At 43.2% G+C, this 19,769-nt stretch overlaps 1 protein-coding gene across 1 annotated transcript in view; it reads left to right on the top strand.

The window, feature by feature from the left end:
• The window catches only part of PPP1R14C (protein phosphatase 1 regulatory inhibitor subunit 14C), an 88,906-nt gene that overhangs the window by 10,331 nt on the left and 58,806 nt on the right, over nucleotides 1–19,769 (top strand). The window lies entirely within an intron of this gene.

Raw genomic sequence — 19,769 nt, 5'->3', positions numbered from 1 at the left:
GAGTAAAAGCTTAGAAAAAAGAAGAGACCAGAGTGTGAATTAGTCTGTAAAGCATCACTTTATGGTTGAGGAAAAAATGATCACAGAAGGGCTTTTCCTTTTTGAAAGAATCTTTAGGTCAAAATGTGGAAAGACCTGTGGAGGGAAGGAATATTCATTCATTCCAACAGGTATTTACATAGATGGGGAAAGAGGAAGAAGATGCCTTCATTCATTTAAACTGTATAAGAGGAAAAAGAGAAAGTAAAGGGACCCTTCCTGTTATAGGGGAAGAATGGAGGTGTCCATATGATTGGAAGCCCCTTGAGGGTGGCAGCTATTTCCTGTTCATGGTTGTATTAGTGTTTTCAATACATTTATTTACCACATAGTGGTTGTGTATTTCTTCCTTTACTCAAAGCCTGTTTTCGGGAAAGATTATCTTAAATTCATTGACATTATAATGTAAATGACTAAAAACACTTTATCGTTCAGGTTAATAGGAAGTAAGGTCTTAAGTAAGAGAAAGTCGTCAGTTAATAGCTGACCTTCAGGAGTGAATACACAGCGCAGGCTGTATCATCTGTGGGCTGTGGGACCATGGTGGCATCTATGAGATCTATGACTCGAAACGTGTTCTCAGTATGATGTCGTGGGAAGGGTCCTGGCCTCTGTTCTAGCAGGGCTGCCGCTTACCAGCCAGATGACCTTGGCAAGTCATTTTCACATAGGCTTTTGTTTTCAGGTTTTCTTTCCTCATCTGAAAAAAAAAAAAAAAAAAAAAAAAAGGAAGTCTAGGGCTTTCAAGCTCTGATCTTTATAGAGATTCTATAATAAAGCTGACCGTGCGTTGGAGAAAATGAGATTTATTGAAGAGAGGGTGATATTTAAAGCAGTAATAGAGGGTCTTTCCTCTCAAGGCAAACCTGAGACAGTTAGACTAGTTCACCAAAGGATCATCTGATTTACATAGTCATTTCAGTAGCTAAAGTGAGTGTCTCCAGCCTTCCCTTGCATGATGTCTTATGTGATGCCACTTGGACGGGAAGGATCCAGCTGAGAAGCCTTTTTAAAAGAACCCTCTTTCCCCCTCCAGCACTTCCTCCCCACTGTTGATTTCCAAGTTAAATTTGAAATCTAACAGTGCAGATACTCAGAGCTACCCTATCTGCCTATTTTTTTTTTTTTTTTGCATTTAATTGGGTTAACCTTTAAGAAGAGCTGGCATATTTGACTTAAAGCTTTTAGGCATATAAGTTATAATATTGCCTGTTGGAGACCTTTCCTGTTATTATTTGTCCATTATCTTGGCAGCTTATAATTAACTAATGGTGGTATTTATTTTAACTTGAGGAAGAATTGTGTTGAGATATAAAACGAGCATCTGAGAGAGAAAAGTGCAGCACCTTTAGGAAATAAATTTTTTAAATGGCAGAGTACAAATTAGCCTAAATAAGAGTCTGAATAAATCTGTACTAAACAAATTAATTTTCACTGGGGAATTTATTCCTGGAATGTCACTTTATAGTTAGTTTTAGAACATGATGGGATAGAAAAAAGAAAGTAAGATTTTTCATAGGCAGTTCCAGTAGGAAGTGAAAAGCAGAATTGATTGATCTTTATAATATTTGTTTATTTTGTTTCATGATAGAATCCATAAAGCACCATCAGATAATCCCATTCCTCCACACAAAAGCTCTGTGATGTGAGTAGTTATCCTATTTTTAAAATGTGAACATTGAGACTCAGAGGGGCTTAGTAACATGCCCACGTTGAAATTGCCAGTAAGACGAAAAGGAAGACTCAGAGTTGGAAACATGGAACATGTTTCTTGGAAACCATGAACATCAGTTTCACCTTCACCCCCTGATCATTTCCATGGATTCTAACATTTTTGACCGATACACTGGGCAAGCCTTTTCTGCTTAATTTCTTCGACATATTTTCAAATATACTGCATCTTAGTTGAACAATTTACAGTATTCTATTATTTTTTAGATGAACCATTTAGAGGATTCAGCTGTTTCTTTAGAAAAATTCAAATCTATTAGTTCTCAAGTATACATCACAGTTGAGTGTGCTACTTATTTCTGATTGCCAGGTTTGCGTGAGCAGTTAGTATTGGAGTCCTTATGTTCTCTATTTATCCACTTAGATGGAATTTTGAGGTAAAAAGTTGGAAACTCACTTTAAATAAGCCATTTTATCCTACATGTTTGAAAGTACCAAATATTACCTTTGACATGGTTGAAGTAAAGAAATAATGCTTCTTCTAAATAAAATGTGAAAAACCCTTAACAACATCCTTTGCTTCTGCCTAAGGATGTTTTTGTCCTGAGCTGCTATGGTCCACCATCTATTAATATCTTTTATGTTTTCTATGTCAGTAGTACAACTGACAGAGCTGCTTCATTCGTTTCTGCAAATGTTAATGGAATCAAATCTGTTTTAAGCCAAGCAAGTAAGATGTTGAGTTTTTGGATTGGTAAAGATAGCTTTTCTGCTTGGTTCTTAGGAGCTCGTACTCCACGTAACAATTCTAATTAGTCAACTGGTTTTTCTCCTCTTTGTGATGGGGTGTGGAAGCTCGCTAACAAGTCGGAAGAAAGTGAGTCATTGATTTGGTGCTCAAACATGATTATGCTTGCTATAATGAAAACACTCTACAAATATTACAACTAAAAAAAAAAATAACATGTACTGTCTCTGGTAGACAAGGGCCTTTTGTTAAGCTAAAATATTCCATTTCTTCATCAAACCCCAGATGGTTCAGTATTTAGTAAGCTTATGCCAGAAGCAGTTTATATGGATGGATGTTTAGATAGTGAAAGTGTGTGTGTGTGTGTGTGTGGTGTGCGTGTGTGTGTGTGTGTATCTAGGTAAACAGACAGACCATCACCCAAACTAGCCTGAGTCTTTAAAAGCATTAAGTTGCCAGTCACGTCTCAAACTTCTGCAATATTCCCATGTTAAATTTCAGAGAGGGATAGTGGGCTGCATTTAATACGTGGAAGATCCTTGGGTTGAGTTAACTCATTATTCTGAAGAAGAAGAAAATGAGGAACTAGTTTATTTATCCTTGACACCTTACTGTAAATTGCCTTGCATAATGCAATTTAGACCAATCAAGGAGGGCAAAGAATGAGATACAGAGAACATATAAAACAGTAAAGTGAAATCCAAATTCTCAAGCCACTCGTTATGACTAAGACACTGACCCCCTCGGCTGCCTCCGCGGGCGCAAGGCTGACCTCTGAGCAGTCCTGGAGGGCGTGAGTGTGGACCTGGCCTTCCTCGCAAGGAATTCAGGCTATCTTTTCCATTTCACTAATCAAAACAAACTGAAAAGTTTTTAGAGACGGCTTCTTACTGGTGATAGGAAATAGGCTGTCTTATCTCGGGATCCCTGCAGGTTGGGATCTCGGTTCTTTTTCCATCCTTTTTGCCGGGATGCAGGGCATGGAGTTCTAAGATAGCCTCTCCCACCTCCCTGGGGAGGTGATCCTCCCAGAAGGAGGAGGCAGACTCCCCCGACCCGCCTTTATTTGCAGACTGGGTGTGACTGGGTGTGAGCCGCCATCCTCGGCTTCCTTTAATTTCCCGCTTTAAATGATAGAGCCCTCTGGGGATGTTTTGAGGATGAATAAGGTTAAAAATCATCCCAGGAAAAGTCAAGGATACTTATGAAAGTACTACTAGCAACATCTGTGATCTTTTTTTCCATAGTTAATTCTGCCTTGTTAATACATATATTCAAATGAAAGGTATGTCCATTGGTCAAAAAGAGAGAAGAGGGGGCTTCCCTGGTGGCGCAGTGGTTGAGAGTCTGCCTGCTAATGCAGGGGACGCGGGTTCGAGCCCTGGTCTGGGAAGATCCCACATGCCACGGAGCAACTGGACCCGTGAGCCACAACTACTGAGCCTGTGCATCTGGAGCCTGTGCTCCGCAACAGGAGAGGCCACAACACTGAGAGGCCTGCACACTGCGATGAGGAGTGGACCCCACTCGCCACAACTAGAGAAAGCCCTCACACAGAAACGAAGACCCAACACAGCCAAAGATAATAAATAAAATGTGACACCTTTATAAAAAAAAAAAAGAGAGAAGAGGCTTTTGGAGTTTTTTTATTTTGAATAATTTTTGGTGGAGTTTACACCTTGATTGAAAATTTTGGTCACACACCAGGTTTTGTGGATATAGACTAATCTAGTTAGTGTCCCAATGAAAAGTCTTCTTGTTGGGTTGCTTCAAGAAAATTACCTTTTTGTTTTTGTTTTTTTTTTCGGTACGTGGGCCTCTCACCGCTGTGGCCTCTCCCGTTGCGGAGCACAGGCTCCGGACGCGCAGGCTCAGCGGCCATGGCTCACGGGCCCAGCCGCTCCACGGCATGTGGGATCTTCCCGGACCGGGACACGAACCCGTGTCCCCTGCATCGGCAGGCAGACTCCCAACCACTGCGCCACCAGGGAAGCCCAAGAAAATTACCTTTTTAATTCAGGAGAATTATCACATTTGAGTTAAGTGATAATGGATAACGTGCATTCTGGATACAAATCGTTTTCATAGGATGTCTTTGTGCTAAGAAAAAAGACTGCAAAGATATAATAAAAAAGGCTTTTTAGTATCATTATGGGTACTTTAAAAAAATATATTTATTTATTTATTTATTTATTTTTGGCTGTGTTGGGTCTTCGTTTCTGTGTGAGGGCTTTCTCTAGTTGTGGCAAGCGGGGGCCACTCTTCATCACGGTGCGCAGGCCTCTCACTATCGCAGCCTCTCTTGTTGCGGGGCACAGGCTCCAGATGCGCAGGCTCAGTAGTTGTGGCTCATGGGCCTAGTTGCTCCGCGGCATGTGGGATCCTCCCGGACCAGGGCTTGAACCCGTGTCCCCTGCATTGGCAGGCAGATTCTCAACCACTGTGCCACCAGGGAAGCCCTATGGGTACTTTTAATTATATTTATGCTTTATACAATGAATGTGTATTCCTTTCATAAGAGAAATCTAAGTTATTTAGAAAAAGGTGGGGGTGGGTATCCTGCTCTGCTGTCATCGTAAGAAGAGCCTTCCTTTCTCTTCCATGATCAATCTCTCTCCTGTCACAGGGCTTGATAATGTTCAGAGCAACTTTTGAGGTGTTTTGCCTTCTCTTCTCAGGCAGTTTTTTTTTTAATTGCAAATAATTAAGGGGAAAATGAACCAACAAGTGTGTTTGTATTAAATTCTTTCAATTTTCAGAATAACTAGTGATAAGGCTTTTGGAAAGTAAGGTGTCTTTATCTTTTTGGGTGGAAAGACCATCTGTGGAGAGGATGGTGCTACCAACCACGGGACAGAAGGGAGTTTAGAAGGAAGATGGGATCGCCCTTTACCTTCTCTGAGGAGCCCATCCCCATCCTCCTACTCAAAAGGGGCTTTCTTCTTCATCTTCAGCCTTTCCTTCAAGAGTCATAGATCTTAAGATCTGTGCATTTCATGGTATGTAAATAATGTCTCAATAAAGTGCTAGACACGCAGACACAAGACTCTCTCCCCATTTCCTCCTCTCTTTGCCCAGATCGAACAGGGAGCTTGTCTGTACCTTTTGTCCGCATTTTATCACCTTCTGCTCCCCCTTGGCCCACTGCTGTGTCGCTGTCTCTCCTCTCCACCCAGAGGGCTTGTGCCCTTCAGGTTGCTGAGACCCTCATGCCCATCTCAGTTCTCGTCTTTTGTGCTCTCAGCAGTGTTTTTTTGTTTCTTTTTAAATAGATTTATTTATCTCAGACCATAGTTGGAATCCTGGGCATTTTCTCTCTTCTTTTTTTTTTTTTTTTTTTGAATGTTTGAATTTAATTTATTTTTTTATACACCAGGTTCTTTTTAGTTATCCATTTTATACATATTAGTGTATATACGTCAATCCCAATCTCCCAATTCATCCCCCCACCCCCGCCAGCAGTGTTTGCCCTGCTTTCTGAAGCCACTCTATCCATTATCCATCCATCAGCCATCTTGCCCTCCGTCCATCCTCCCATCAGCCATCGTGCCATCGATCTGTCTCTGTCTCCAATACCCATCCAGCAGTCCTTGCAACCACTTTCTGCTGGGCCCACTTACTTTTTTTTTTTAACAAATAAACTTTATTTTTATTTTTTATAAACTTTATTTTTTTAGATGGCTTCAGATTTACAGAAAAACTACAAAGACTGCATTCCGTGTACTCTGTGACCAGTTTTACCTATTAGCAACAACTTAAATTACTATGGTAAATTTGTTACAATTAATGAACCAATATTGATACATGATTTTAATGAAAATCCACACTTTATTTAGCTTCCTTAGTTTTTATCCAGGGTCTTTTTTCTGTTCCAGGGTTATGTCCAAGATACCACGTTACATTTAGTTGTCATGTCTTCTTAGACTCCTCTTGGCTATGACAGTTTTTTGGGCTCTCCTTGTTTTTCATAACCTTGACAGTTGTGTGAAGTACTGTTAGGTATTTTGTAGAAATGCCCTGCAAATGGGATTTGTCTGATGATTTTCTCATAATTAAACTGGGATTATGGGTTTTTAGGAGGAAAGCCACAGAGGTAAAGGGCAGTTCTCATCACATCCTGTCAAGGGGCATCCTATCAACAGGACTTAATCACTGTTGATGCTGGCCTTGACCACCTGGCTGGCGTGGTGTCTGTCAGGTTCCTTCACAGTAAAGTTACTCCCTCTCCCACTTTCTATACTGTATTCTTTGGAAGGAAATCACTATGTGCAGTCCCTACCTAAGGAATGGGGAGTTATGCTCCAACTCCTTATATTTCTATATGATTTATATGGAATTCTTCTGCATGGGACACTTGTCTCCTCTCCCCCATTTGTTTATTTAGTCAATAATTTATTTAAATCAATATGGACTTGTGGATATAATAAATATGTGTACTTTGGGTTAAAATTCAATGCTGCTGTATTTATTTGTTGCTCGAATTGTTTCAACTTTGGGAGCTATTTCAGTTGGCTCCTTTGTATGTTTAACATACTCCCATCATTGTGTGTGTGTGTGTGTGTGTGTGTGTGTGTGTGTGTGTTTAATACTTCCTTACTTTCTGGTGCTACAAGGTGTTCCAGGTTCATCTTGTATATTTTTTGCCCCAGGCATAGAATCAGCCATTTCTCCAAGGAGATCTGGTTCCTTTTATTGGAGAATGGTATCAGAAACCAAGATATGGATGATAGGTGTGCTTGTGGCTACTGGGGTGTCATTGTTTCTAGGGTCTGTCAGCTGTCAGAGTAAGGAAATGTATGTGTGGGTACTAACCTGTGTATATACATGTATCTGTAAATATTTCTATACGTAGCCATCAATATCTGTATTAAGTGAAACATGAGTTCAAGATGATGTCTCCAGCTCTAATCCATTACCACGTGAATTATTCTAGCCTCTTTCTCTTGCCCATCTGTAAATTCTCCCTCCATCAGTAAGAAACCTGAGGTTCCCACCACCTGCCATCCATTCACTTAATTGTTCGATTGTGGCATACAGGTATAGCAGCATCGGAATTAACTCATACCCCTGTGGGAAACAACTATATCAACTAGAGTGCTTACGTGCAATTCACTTGCATTTAGTCCTACAGACTCTATTCATTTCCCGTTACTTAGATCAGCACCTTTTCCCCATACCTCCTTCAGTGAGGTTGTTCCCTACATTTGTAATATAGTCAGATTGTTTGATCACATTCTGTGTTCCATTTTGAGATCCCCCAATCTCTTAAATGATTTTTTTAAAATGTGCCTACCCAAGACGTAGTCTTTGTGCTGTAAAGTTCATGTGCCTTGACAAACACATGATGTCACGTATCCACCCTTACAGTATCATATAGAATGGTTTCATCACGCTAAAAAATACCTCCTGTGCTTCACTCATTCAACCTTACCTGCTTCCCCCTGAGCCCCTGACCACCACTGATCTTTTTACCATTGCCATAGTTTTGCCGCTTCTAGAATGTCATACAATTGGAACCATGTAATATGTAGCCTTTTTAGACTGTCTTCTTTCACTTAGCAACATGCATTTAAGATTCATCTATGTCTTTTCATGACTTGATAGCTCATTTCTTTTTATAGCTGAATAATATTCCGTTGTTTATTGGCATGTACCACACTTTTTCCATTCAGCTATTGAAGGACATCTTGGTTGCTTCCAGTTTCGGGGCAATTATAAATAAACCTGGCATAAACATTTGCACACACGCTCTTGTGTGGTTATAAATTTCAAATCATTTGGGTAAATAGGCCAGATGTACTTTTAAGTGCTAGGGGTGTGGTGCTAGGGAAACAGCAGTGAACCAGAGAGGTAGAGCCCCTGTGCTCTGAAAGCAAATACACATGAGTAAAACAAAATGGTTTCAGCTTGTGAGAAGTTCTGTGAAAGAAATAAAACAGACTAATGGAATAAAGTATGAAAGACTGTGCCTAGGTTGCTAGGACCAGGGACGGCCTCCCTGAGGAAGTTCGTTTCATTTGAACCAGGACCTACATGGTGAGAAATGACACCAGCTGTGCAAAGATGGGAGAGGATGAGCTTTCTCCCGGTGGGCTCAGTTAATGCTGAGACCCCAAGGCAGGATGGACCTTGACATGGTCAAGGGGCTAGGGACAGAAAAAAATGTGAGCTGAGATCATGAGTGAGAGTCCTTTAAAAAAAAAACTTTTTCCTGTAGTATGGCATACAGAGAACACAAATCCTAAGTGTGCGGGTTGATGAATTGTCTAGAATTGAACCCACCACGTAGCCACCATCCAGATCAAGAAAGGGAACATTGCTAACACCACAGGAGTCCCTACTGTGCCCTCTTTCCATCATTAGCATCACCCCACCCCCCACACCCCTGCCTGCAAGGTAATCTGGTTGCCTTTTAAAATAACTTTTATGGGCTTCCCTTGTGGCGCAGTGGTTGAGAGTCCGCCTGCCGATGCAGGGGACACGGGTTCAAGCCCCGGTCTGGGAAGATCCCACATGCCGCAGAGTAGCTGGGCCCATAAGCCATGGCTGCTGGGCCTGCGCGTCCGGAGCCTGTGCTCCGCAACGGGAGAGGCCATAACAATGAGAGACCCACGTAGCGCAAAGAAAAAAAAAATTAAAAATAAATAAATAAAATAAAATAACTTTTATGTCTGTTTCTTTTGTTCAACATTGTGTGAGATACACCCAAGTCGTTGCATGCCATTGAGGTTTGTCCTTTTAGTTGCCATGTAGTGTTCCCTGTATGAATACATCACAATTGTTTTTTGATCTGTTCTGCTTTCGATGGGCATTTCGATGGGAGGTTTCCAGTTTGGGATTATTCTGAAGTGAGCTGCTTTGAACATTATTGCACGTGTCTTTTGGTGAACATATGTCTGCATTTTTGCTGGGTTGCATACATAGTGGAGAAACTGCTGGCTTATAGGGTATACATATGTTCAGCTTTGCTAGATATTCCCAGACAAATTTCCAGAGTAACTATAGTAACTTACATTCCCACTACAGTATCTGAAAGTTCCAGTTGTTTCACATCTTTGTCAACACTTGGTGTTTTCTCTTTCATTTTAACCATCTGTTAGGTATATATTGTTGTTGCATTGTGGTTTTGATTTGCATTTATCATGAAGTTCAGTCCTCTTTCATATTTATTGGCCCGCTGGGTATCCTCTTTGTGAGGTGCCTGTTCAACTCTTTTGCCCATTAAAAAATAAAACTTTAGGGGCTTCCCTGATGGCGCAGTGGTTGAGAGTCTGCCTGCTGATGCAAGGGACGCGGGTTCATGCCCCGGTCCGGGAAGATCCCACATGCCACGGAGCGGCTGGACCTGTGAGCCATGGCCGCTGGGCCTGCACGTCCAGAGCCTGTGCTCCACAACGGGAGAGGCCATAATGGTGAGAGGCCCGTGTACCACAAAAAAAAAAAATAATAATAATAAATAAATAATAAAACTTTAGGTTGGGTTGTCTGTCTTACTGATTTTTGTATATCCTGGATGCTAATCTTTTATACATCCTAGATATCAGTCATTTGTCAGAAATAGGTATTGTATGTATTTTCTCCCACTTTTTGAGTTGCCTTTTTTACTCTTTTAATGTTTGTTTTTAGATCAACAGAAGTTCTTAATGTTAATATTTTCCAGTTTACCAGTTTTTTTTCTTTTTTTTTTGCGATATGCGGGCCTCTCACTGTTGTGGCCTCTCCCGTTGCGGAGCACAGGCTCCGGATGCGCAGGCCCAGCGGCCATGGCTCACGGGCCCAGCCGCTCCGCGGCATATGGGATCCTCCCAGATCGGGGCACGAACCCGTATCCCCTGCATCGGCAGGCGGACTCTCAACCACTGCGCCACCAGGGAGGCCCAGTTTTTTTTCTTAATAGTGCCTTCTGCGTCCTGTCTAAAAAATCTTTGTCTGCTCCAAGCTCATGAAGGTGTTCTCCAGTGTTATCTTTTGGACGCTTCATTGTTTTACCTTTTATAATTAGATCTGTAATCTATTTGAAATTGATGTTTGTGTATGGTATACTGCAGGGATCAAGATTCGATTTTTTCCATGGGGACATCCAGTTGACCCAGCACTATTCATTGAAAAGATCATCCTCTTCCCCACTGTTCTGTAGTCACAAAACAGAGGACCTTGCATGTATGGGTCTATTATAGATTCTGTTGAGTGTGTTTTCATGCTGGATGGGACCTTCCCGTCGTGCTCACTGTACTCCATCTCCAAGTCTTGGCACAACGGCCCATGCACTGTAAATGGTCAGTAGGTATTAGCTAGTTGATGATCAGGTCTGAACTTGCCTTTTTGGCAAGAGTACGTAAAATCCCTAGGTTCAGGCTCAAAGAAAAGATACTCAGATTTCATTTTAGAGATGACTTTGCTGACTACTTAACTATATTTCTTCAACAGGCCCAAATATGGTTTTGGAAAAGTCCTGCTGGCCACAGTCCTAGGGAAGGTCAGTTAACTTCAGACGAGTCGGTAGGGCCGTGTCTATTCAACCATCCAGTCAGCCACCCAATAAATAGCTGTTAAGGGCCTACTATGTGCCAGGTGTAAAGTAGAACTATGAAACAATGGGATTCTTTCCAGAGTTTCTGTTTTTCTTATTTGTTTGTTTGTTTATTTATTTATTATATCCTTATTGGAGTTTAATTGCTTTACAATATTGTGTTAGTTTCTGCTGTACAACAAAGGGATCAGCTATATGTATACATATATCCACATATCCTCTCCCTCTTGCATCTCCCTCCCTCCCACCCTCCCTATCCCACCCCTTTAGGTGGTCACAAAGCACTGAGCTGATCTCCCTGTGCTATGCGGCTGCTTCCCACTATCTATCTACCTTACATTTGGTGGTGTATATATGTCCATGCCACTCTCTCACTTCGTCCCAGCTGCCCCTTCCTCCTCCCCATGTCCTCAAGTCCATTCTCTATGTCTGCATCTTTATTCCTGTCCTTCCACTAGGTTTATCAGTACTGTTTTTTTTAGATTCCATATATATGCGTTAGCATGCAGTATTTGTTTTTCTCTTTCTGACTTACTTCTATTTTTGATTTTAGAACATTTGTTGTTTCTTTCTTTACAAGTTAAACGTTCAGTGTGAGGAGGGTAATTTTTGGAATTTTCTTCTGTTTCGGGGATAGTTTTGTTGTTCTATTATAGTTATTTAAGATTTTTGTGTGTGACAGTCTGGGTAAACAGGCAACAAGCCTAAGAATTAGGGCTTTTATGTTGCTATCAGAATATTTTAAAACAAAACCCTACAAAAGAAAAGAGATGAAACATTTTTTTTAAAGCACATTATTTCATCCAGTGAATTTAGTGAGCAGTGAAATACTTTTTTTATTTTCAGAATTTAGTGCCAGCCCAAAGACCACATTCAGAGGAATAGCGACGTGCCTTTTCAGGAGGTTGGCACTGTGCCTAGGAGAAGAGGCGGTGTTGTTACCTCAGATTGCACTGCAAGTGGGTCTCATGTTGGTGCCGCTCCTGGTACTTGTCCGTGGCGGGACCTGTCGGTGGATGGCTTCTCTGTGGCCGCCATCTTGCTCCATGTTGCTAGGGCTCTATTCATGTCCCAGGGCCCCGCTCCTTGCCTCTCTCCAGGGATGTGAACGAGGAGGACTGGGTTGGGTAGATGCCCTAAGCTGGAGCCAGCCCCCAGCATTAGCTGCTGGAAGGTGGGGTTGCCCCCGCCAGCACTTCCTTGCCCACTGTTGCCTGTTTCTGGTGGTTTCCAGCACTCAGAGCCCTTTGTTCACACCGGCAGAGGCAGCCCTGGAGCTGGGCCATGGCCGGTCCTGCCCTCTGCCTCAGGAAAGGGACAGAGACTGGCAAGGGGACAGGGTTTCCTTCCTTCAACGATCACTTACAGGCAGGACTTTGACTCACTTTCTTATTTAGTGAATGTTGGCCCTTTATTTTCTCTCTCTCTTTTTTTATTAGTTTGTCTCAATTGAATGTTTTTATATGCTGAGTTAAACCTCACCTATCCAGAGGTCACTCATTGGGACACAGAGAAGAACCTAAAAGAAAGCAGAATGGGAAACTTTGGGAGCTGAAGGATCTGTCCTGGAGTGTCTGTTCTTTCTTTCTTGGAGAAGGCCTGAGGCTTTGGGGAGAGCTTGTTTCCTCCTACTTTAGCCGTGGTTCTAACAAGCTTGATTTCCTGTCTTCTTAGTTCATTCTGATTTAGAAGCAACAAAGTAGGCTGCTAGATATAAGTACGGGGAGAACATCTTCAAGACGGCTGACAGCCTGACAGTAGGGGGTTGACAGGGAATCTATAAAAAGCTCAGGAGATTGGAGCCATCTTTGCAGAAGACAAAGTGGCTTGGAGGGTTGCAATGCAGTGCAGTAGGACGTCTGACCGGAGTTATTAAGAGAATATTCAATTCTGTTGGTAACCTCTGCTTCAGAAGGCAGGCACATTTAGAGCAAATTTCAGAAAAAAAATTGTAAATATTGGTTATCTGGAATCATTTGCTTACACATATAGAGCCATTATTTTCCTCAGAATACTGAATAGAGAAAACAATTCTTTCCTCTCTGTCTTCCCATCTCTCCTCCTCCTCTCTCCCCTCTTCCTCTGCTTCCCACTCTTGCTCTCTTCCTGCCCTTTCTCTCTCCCTTTCCCCTCCCCACTCTCCTCCCCTGTCTCCCTCCTCCCCCCTCCCCATCTCCCCCCTCCCACCTCCCCATCTCCCCTTACTGCTTTCTCTGCCCTTCCAGTTTCTCTCCTCTCTCCCCATCACCTTCCTCTCCCCAACACAATACAGTTTCCCATTTGCATTGTCTTTGAAGGACACAGATGTCCAGTGGGTTGATGGTAAATGTATAACAACCAGCTCTCAGAAGAAAACTCCCCTGATTTATAGCATTTGCCCATGGCCTTGGTGTAAACACTCCCTCCATGGTTGATTTCAGGCTACCACTGTGAAGTCACAAACTCAGAGCAGAGAACTCACCTCAAGAGCGTAGATAATAGTGCAATTAATAAAATCATTAGAAAGTGATGAGTTTTGAGGGCTTCCCTGGTGGCGCAGTGGTTGAGAGTCCGCCTGCCGATGCAGGGGACGCGGGTTCGTGCCCCGGTCCAGGAGGATCCCACATACCGCAGAGCGGCTGGGCCCGTGAGCCATGGCCGCTGAGCCTGCGCGTCCGGAGCCTGTGCTCCGCAACGGGAGAGGCCACGGCGTTGGGAGGCCCGCGTACCGCAAAAAAAATAAATAAATAAAAGAAAATGATGAGTTTTGATTATTTACTAACATTGTTTTAAGTATAATTAATTTACTTGTATGTCTATAAAATTTAATTTTTAATAATGATTGTTTACTAGCTGTCTTGTAAAATTCCTGAAAAGCTACCAGTTGTCTCTGGTGAGCTGGTATAAGCCGGCTCCAGCACCCCATTGCACATATCTAACTCCTTAGAGCTGAGGGATACTGTGTAACCTAGTTTGACCATAACAACAAACTAAACTCTGTGAAAGAATCCCAGAAACTCAGATCTAAAAGAGACCCTAGAGATCATCTCTTCCGCCCCCTCTTCCTGACACATTAATTCCATCTACAGTCGGGTAAAAGGATATTCCAGGGCTTCTGCTGCTCAGATTTCTCATGTCCCTGTACAGACCCCATAACTGACATACACATTTGAAAGTTAAGGGACTGTCTTCAGGCTCCAAACCAGGACAGGAGTTTAATCTCTTTCTCCTGTTGCTCTCTCATTTCACTCTTATGGAAATAACCCGATTCCTGATCTCATAATTTAGCAGAAGATATATTTTATTTGTAAGGATTAATTTAAAGACCACCAAACCATGTCATTAAGTAAAATCAATGAATGTTTATTAGCATTTATTATGTGGTAGGTATTCAGAATCTCTTTTGTTTTTTACTGAAGAATTTACTGATTCATCACTCATGTTTTAAAGGATATTCATTATATAGGTTTTATTTAACCTATATATGTTCATTATATGGTATATTCACTCACAGGTATATATATATGATACATATATTTTGTATACATATATATTCAGTCTATGCTACTTTCAACATTCAGAACTGATGGTTCAAGTTGTATAGGTAGGAAATATTTGATTCTCTCAAGCCAGTGAGACTAGACAACTTTCTAGAAGATCTCTCTAACCCTGGGGTGTTGGTGCTTTTGTGAGATGGTGAAGCTCTTTTGTGAAAGTGCATTTCTGTGTGTGTTTGGCAATACAGCAGACCATACATGACCTTCTGTACGAGGCCGCATGGAGTGGTGGGGAGAACAGTTGCAGAGCAAGGCAGACCTGAGTTATTGAGAGCTGCTGCTAGGGATATATTTTCCTTAAGAAGCCTTGGTTTATTATGGACCTCAAAATAGAAGCTTCTTGGTCTGAAGATAAAGTTCTCTGGAAATGCTATCTGACACGGCTCCTGCTGGGCAAAGTTGCTGTAACAGGAAGCAGCGTGCGTGTAGGGGGATGCTCTACGTAACCGGGCTGGGGAGGTAGCTTCCTGACGAGGACCGTGAACATGGTGACGAGGACCGTGAACATGGTGACTGGAGAGGATAGTCCTGACATCCCACATCCCTGAGAGGCCAGATTTGTCCAGATCTGACTGAGGACCTTAAGTTCTTAAACACACCAGTCTCTCCTCTCAGATTTAAGATGGCCCAGTATTCCCCTTCCCCAAACCCTCTTTCTCCCTCGTTTAGGATCCTATCCATCCTCTGAAGCCCAACTCAGATCTCATCTCCATGATGTTTTTCATTTTAGGCAGAAATCAATCAGCTTACCCAGCACTTCTTAGCACATTTATAAGTCAATTAAAAATAAATGTGATAGCATCGCTCAGCTGGCTCTTCCTGTATGCTGCCTGTGGTTTCTTATGTGTATGTGTCTTATCTTCCTAATTCTTCTGTAAGCTCCTAGAGGGTAGGAACTTTGGTTTAGAGTATGTTGTGTCCTCTGAAAAGTCCAGCAGATGTTCCCTGTTTAATGGATGTGGGCATGAGGTCACGCTCTCCCATGTCTGGCTTGCATATCTCCTTGGTCTCCCAGCAACCGTATTGCTGTCTAAGTTGGTCAATCAACTCATTACCTGAACTCCAAACCAGTACTTGCCATGGCTTCCCTCTTTTTATTGATGATGTGATGACTCACCCAAAAAGACCTGGAGGTTTTTTTGTTTTGTTTTTGAAATAATTTTGGATTTACAGAAGAATTGCAAAGATAGTATTCAGTTTTCCCATATCCCCATTCACCCAGCTTCCTCTAATGCCAACATCTTATCATCTGGTCCATGTATCAAAACTCAGAAATCAACATCAGTACAATACTGTTAGCTAAACTACAGTCTTTATTCAGATTTCCTTGTTGTTGTTGTTTTTTCCCACTAATGTCCTTTTTCTCTTCCAGGACCTAATCTAGAATATCCCAGTGCATTTAGTGGTGTTTGTTCTTGACCCCTTCTCTCCTAGCCCAGCCATTCTTGGAGCCACCTGATCTGGCCCCTTACACCTGCCCGTCTTTCCCATTCCTGGGACAAGTGCCTGGATGCAGCTCCAGCCCCTTATCACTCACACGTGGACCCTGGCCCATTATTATCAGACTCCTGCCCCCAATTCTCCCACCTTCTTGTGAGATGCCCAGAGATGCCAAGTGAACCATCATAAAGTGACTCTTCCCAGGAGGCTCAGATCTCTCCCTGAGTGAAAGCTGGGCTCTCCACAGCCTCCTTTCTCACCTTCCAGCTTCGTCTTGTACCACATTCCAGCTTTGACTTTGGCCTCTTCTGCAGAGAAGAAGCAGCCTCCCTAACACCACTTCATGTCTCACAATGACTGACCTTGACTCCTACTGTGCTCCAGGAACTGTGCTAAGCTCCTGAGATGCTTTATCTTAGTCTTCAGGACAGTACCTATGAGGGGGACCGATTAGGAAACTGAGGCACAGAGAAGGTTAAGTAACTAACTGCCCACAGTTCCACAGCTAGTATGTGGTTGAGCAGGGGTTTGGACAGGGGCCGTCTGACTCAGGACCTTAAGTTCTTAAACACACCAGTCTGTTGTCTCAAATTTAAGACGGGCCAATATTACCCTTCCTCAAACCCTCCCTCTCTCTCTCAGTTAGGCTCCTATCCATGCTCCAAAGCCCAACTCAGATTCCACCTCCACGATGTTTTTCATTTTAGGCTGAAATCAATCAGCTTACACAGCACTTCTTAGTATTTATAAATCAATTGAAAATAAATGCTAAGGCATCGTTCAGCTGGCACTTCCCATAGGCTGCCTGTGGTGTGGTTTCTTATGTGTACGTGTTTTATGTTCTTAATTCATCTGTAAATTCCTTGAGGGTGGGAACTTTGGTTTATAGTATATTGTGTCCTCCAAAAAGTCCAGCAGATGTTCCCTGTTTGATAAATGTGTTTTAATGTGTAAGTGTGATTTCCTGGGATGTCATGTGATAATAAATAATGAAGATTGTGTCTTTTTTGGTCTCATTCTACTTGAAGCATACTATGAGTGGCTTGAATGTTGCTAATGGTGCTGTTATGGCTTCTAATCCCCGCTGAGCAAATAATAAAACCCAAACAACAGTTAACCTTCCCCATATTAACTCTTTATGCTCTTAACAAACCTACGAGGTGGGTGCTGTCACTGGTCCCATTTTAAAAAGGTGGAAACCAGGCACAGAGAGCTTCAGTAACTCACCGAGGGCTGCAGAGAGGCTGGTGGGGCAGGAAGGATTGTTCCCCATGGACCTCTTGGATCTGATTCAGTGGGGTCCTTGCCTGCAGAGGTCACAGACGGATACGGAACCCACCTTCTCTTTTTGCGAAATCAGAGTGGTCATTTACTAAGGATACAGAACTTTGACACATTGAGCATATTTTGGAGAAAGTGAGTTTGTTAATATTGTGAGTCTTTATAAGTATTTAACTCCTTGCCCTTTATGACTGCTCAGTAATTTCCTTTGTAAAATATTACTTCAACAATAAAAAGCACAAATAAAGGTGAGCTCCCTAGCTTGGCGCTTGTGAGGGCATTCCTCACTGCAAGGAAGTTGCTCTGACATTTCCTGGGTGGTGGTTTGGTTCCCCCAGGACAAAGGTAGGTAATGACCAGAACTCTTACTTTGTGTGATTTGTCTGTTGCAACGCTTAATCATATGACAGCATCCGACCCTGTGTTAGTGGATAACCATAACACATGGCTTTTGACTCTGCTAGGTTCCAGGCTGGTGTTTATCTCAGCAGAATCGGTTAAAGTGAAACTCGGATGTCATACTACAGGTGTATTTTGGGAAGTGCAGTTTGTACCACAGGTTCAGAAAATAACCTGTGGTATTTTTAACCACCATGTGGTTTGCTGCAGTGGGTCCTGAACTTTCTGAAGTTCTCTGTTTGGTAACAAGATTTCTAAACCAGTCACACCTAAGTCTCAAGTTACTCTAAGAAAGAATTCAGAGCTCCGCTGGGAGTATTTTGGAACTCTGGCCAGACATGGTCTGTGGGTTTGTTTTTTTTTTCCCCCTTTCTTGTGGGTGTATCCTTTGATTGGTTACCTGGTTTGGGGGTGGGGAGGGAGAAGTTCTCATGACTGGGATCACAGGAGGGTTGTAGATGGTCACCACTAGGTGAGGCAGTGTGGGCTTGGGGGCGGAACCCGTGTGACACTTGCAGTCATCCAGCTGGCTAGTCTGGAAAGGCCACCCTGGAGGCCGTCTCTGGGACACCCATGGCCGCCTTTTTTTTTTTTAATTAGTTTCTGCTTTATAACAAAGTGAATCAGTCATGCATATACATCTGTTCCCACATCCCTTCCCTCATGCATCTCCCTCCCTCCCACCCTCCATGGCCTTCTTGAGTTACAAAGCCAGGAATGGCTCCTAAAAATCTAGCTTGAAGCAGAATGCTTATGGTACAGTTTGTGTCTGATGCCCTTGGGGCAATTACCTCTTGTTTTGTTTCCTGTTTCAAGGCAATATCTTTTGGTTTAAACTGAACTTTCTCCTTGATTGCAAGTCTTTTTTTTTTTTTTTTTTTTTTTTTTTTTTTTTTTGCGGTACGCGGGCCTCTCACTGTTGTGGCTGCTCCCGTTGCGGAGCACAGGCTCCGGACACGCAGGCTCAGCGGCCATGGCTCACGGGCCCAGCCGCTCCGCGGCATGTGGGATCTTCCTGGACCGGGGCACGAACCTGTGTTCCCTGCATCGGCAGGTGGACTCTCAACCACTGCGCCACCAGGGAAGCCCTGTGCTGACATTCAAGTACCAAATGAGTTCAAGCTCAGTAAATGTGAGCACTGCCGTAGTTCATCTGAAGGAACTGTTCTCTAATCCACGTTCTGCTTCTTTATATGGGTATTTCGGTGGATTCGTGGGTTAGTGTGCTGGGAACCAGCAGAGCTTTTACGATCATCTTCAACTAGTCCACGTTCAGACAAATCCCTTTCAGGTCATAGAAGCGAGATTTTTTCTTTTAAGCTGCTCTTGGGGGTGAGGCCCGTGTCAGGTAGGTCCCTGCCATCGCGCAGATGTGTGGTTTCAGCAGAGGGCTTGGAGGAGTGACTGAATCAGGAGAATCCTGTTCGCTGTTGGGGGGACCCTGGGGGTGAGGCGGTGGGTTTCATACTGACAGATGAGGCCCCTCAGGGAAGTGGGACGAAAGATCTGCAGGCACAGCCAATTATTTAAGGCAGGTGTCCCCGGGCACAAGTGACCTGGCCTTGCCCTGTGTGTCAGCTGGCCTGTCTCTCTACCTTCTGGCTTCCCGAGCTCCATGTCCTGTTTGCTGCCTTCCTCTTACCGGAAGTTCTAATATCCGTGTTCCCAGCCTGCAAACTGGGCCCTCGTTCCCGACAGGTGACTTGCTGGGTGGTTTTGTTGTAGATGCCCTGGGCCCTGTATTGTCCTCTGTACACAGTTAAGCCCAGTCTCAACAGGCAGCAGAGAGAATGCAGGCCTTTCCCCTGCACTGTGGGTTGGCCAAGAGGAAAGGGGCGTCTGCTTCAGGAGAAGCATCCCAACAGTTCCAGAGGAACAAAGACACACCACTTTGTACCTGTCGCTTCTGTGAAGGGATCTGGGGAGAAGAGATGGAAAATGAAGTGACAGTTTGGGCCCAGATATGGGTCTCACTTAATGGGGCTTTCAGGCCAAGTCTATATGGGGAAGGGAACTATCTCGGCAGATAGGACGTGAAAATCCTTGCCCGTGTGACCGAGGACTGGACCCTGTCTGTTGACAACAAAGAAGGGAAACAGGGTCATGTGAGGTGTATCCGAGGGGC

This window comes from Mesoplodon densirostris, chromosome 12 (assembly GCF_025265405.1).
Source record: "Mesoplodon densirostris isolate mMesDen1 chromosome 12, mMesDen1 primary haplotype, whole genome shotgun sequence".
Lineage (NCBI taxonomy): Eukaryota > Metazoa > Chordata > Mammalia > Artiodactyla > Ziphiidae > Mesoplodon > Mesoplodon densirostris.
Note: the sequence above shows the minus strand (reverse complement) of the source record. Positions and strands in the feature narration are given on the sequence as shown.